At 48.6% G+C, this 2500-nt stretch overlaps 1 protein-coding gene across 1 annotated transcript in view; it reads left to right on the top strand.

Annotated features, from left to right (window-relative positions):
• Positions 1-2500, top strand: part of LOC125308817 (LHFPL tetraspan subfamily member 6 protein-like) — a 51674-nt gene that overhangs the window by 5160 nt on the left and 44014 nt on the right.

Raw genomic sequence — 2500 nt, 5'->3', positions numbered from 1 at the left:
TATTCTGGTTGTCAGCTGTTTTTGCAAGGTGGAGGGGGGATTAAGAAGTCTCTCAACACATGACTGTGCATACACATACACACACACACACACACACACACACACACACACACACACACACACACATTACACAAACACACCCTTCCTCATAGGCATTTCTTCAGGTCCTATTTTTGCAGCAACCTCAAACCAATCTTTTCCACACGTGAATTTTAGAAATCATCTCACAGCAGGACAGGCTGTCATTTGAGTCGGAGTGCAGGGTGTCTTTTCCAGAGAAGAAAGTGAATCCAACACCCGCACGGTCCCAAAAATCAGAGCACTTTTGCCTCCGTGGGTTGTTTGCTATTTTTTTCCTCACCTTCACTCTGTTCCTTCCGCTATAATTTTGTGTTAGCGAGAGTGTTATTGCTGTCAGTCTTAATCCTAGCCTCTCTATTGCAGTTTGGCTGGATTCACCTTTCCCCCACTTCACTTCTTCGCTCTCTCTCTCCCTCCCTCTCTCTCTCTCTCTCTCTCTCCCTCTCTCTCCCTCCCTATCGCTCCTCTCCTCCTCCTCCTCCTCCTTCCTCTGCTCTTGGGCTGCATTGCTGTCCGCTGAGAGAATAGAAACTCAGCGGGCCAGTGCTCAGTGACCCGAGGGTCGGCCCTGCCAGACAGGAGAGGGAGGGAGAGAGGGGGGAAAAAAGAGAGAGAAAAAGTATGTGTGAGCAAAAACGAGAGATTGGGGTGAAAGAGAAAGAGAGAGAGCAGGAGAGAAAGTGCTAGATGAGAGAGAGAGAGAGAGAGAGAGAGAGATCAGGGTCAAAAATGCTAGATGAGTGAGAGAGGAAAGAGAGAAAAAAGAACGAGTGAGCTCGGAGGGGGCGGAAAGCCTGGCTTCGGTGGGATTTATCCCTAGCCAAACAGGAAGTCTGGAGAGCGAAAGGGACAGACAGGAAGTGTTGTTTCAGTCTGTTGAGTTGTTAAGTCTTTGTTATTACTGCAGCTGCATGAGCACCGCACGCTAGGAAGGCCCTGCCGTGCCATGCCGGCCACTCTTCACCAAACTGCGCCAGGAGTGTGCCAAAAGACAGCACTTGAAAATGACCCCATGTCACCTTGTCTCCCAGCTACCTTATTAGATAAATAATGGAGGCCTACTCTGTCTATCCAAAAATAACATGGCCAGCGAAGGTGAAATAGCTTTGGTGCTTCAGCTTGATTTTCTCATTATTTGTTATATTGATATTGTCGATAAGCTCTTTATCCATCTATCTAAAACTAACATGGCGAGCAGAGCCAAGAAGGTTTTGCCGATTCACCCCCATTTTCCCCTCATTATTGTTGATATTGATCGTTATGTAATGGAAAGTATGAAGATGCCAGACTGCGGACTGAGAGGGGATTTGTGGGAGGGGAACAAGGTCTGGGCAGCCAGTGGGACTCTCCGACGTCGGCAGGTTGCGTAAGTTGCTGGTGAGGTTTTTTGGTCGGAGTGGAGGGAGCACAGGCAGAAGGGTGCGTGAATCATTAAACATCCCGTGGCAGTTCTGCTGACTGAGGGTTCGAGGCCATTTATTCTGCATCATAAAAAAAACGAAATAAGAAAGGGGGGGGCAGTATTGGGACAGTTGGGATGGGATGACTCAACATTTATGCAGATCCCCAGTCGGGTTGGTGGGTGGGTTGGCATGGCGTGGTGGCGGCGTGGCATGGCGTGGGCAGTTCAAAACAACACGAACCTGGCCATTTTGCAGGTAGTTCCTTGCCGACACAGAAGCAAGTTGGCGCACACACACACACTCACACACAAACACTCACACACACTCACACACACACACACAAACAGAGGGCGTGATAAAATATGGTCCTGTCAGCTGAGTTGGCTGGCGATCTCCTGCAGGTCTGTCAGTTGTCACCCATCTCGCTGCTTTATTGTGGCAGCCTCTTCCCATCTGTACACTAGCTAGTAGCTCTCCCCTGCTCTTCTCTCTCTCCTTCTCTTTCTTCCTCTCTTTCTCTCTTTCCCTTTCTCTTTCTTTCTTTCTTTCTTCAGAAGCCACATCCCTCTGGGCAAACACTCACCACCGGCTGACTCACACACACCCATGCCTCGGCCAACAATAGACAAAACAAACACATCGATGCTGGCTCTCTTTGTTTTCAGTTGTGAATAATCAGTTGTGTCTTGTTTGTAATGAGTGTTAAGAAAGTAATAACTTGTTGGTGTTTCATGTCGTTGTTGTTATGTCTTCTGTCAGGCTACAGTGGACAGGTGTTAGGGCAGAAATGAGAGCCATGTCTTTGATCTGCTGTGGAGGATTGGCTCTGTGATGATAGACAGAAGTGTGGGTGGTGAACAGTAACCTGTTGGTGTTTTACTTGATTGTTGTTGTAACGTACGTCTCCATTAAGGGGAGAGATGAGAGCCCTGTCTTTGATCTGCTGTGGAGGACTGGCTCTGTGATGGGCGAAGAGATGGGGGAGAGATGTGGAGCCTGAGTGCCACTCGTTTAGC

Source organism: Alosa alosa, chromosome 15 (genome assembly GCF_017589495.1).
Source record: "Alosa alosa isolate M-15738 ecotype Scorff River chromosome 15, AALO_Geno_1.1, whole genome shotgun sequence".
NCBI lineage: Eukaryota > Metazoa > Chordata > Actinopteri > Clupeiformes > Clupeidae > Alosa > Alosa alosa.
Note: the sequence above shows the minus strand (reverse complement) of the source record. Positions and strands in the feature narration are given on the sequence as shown.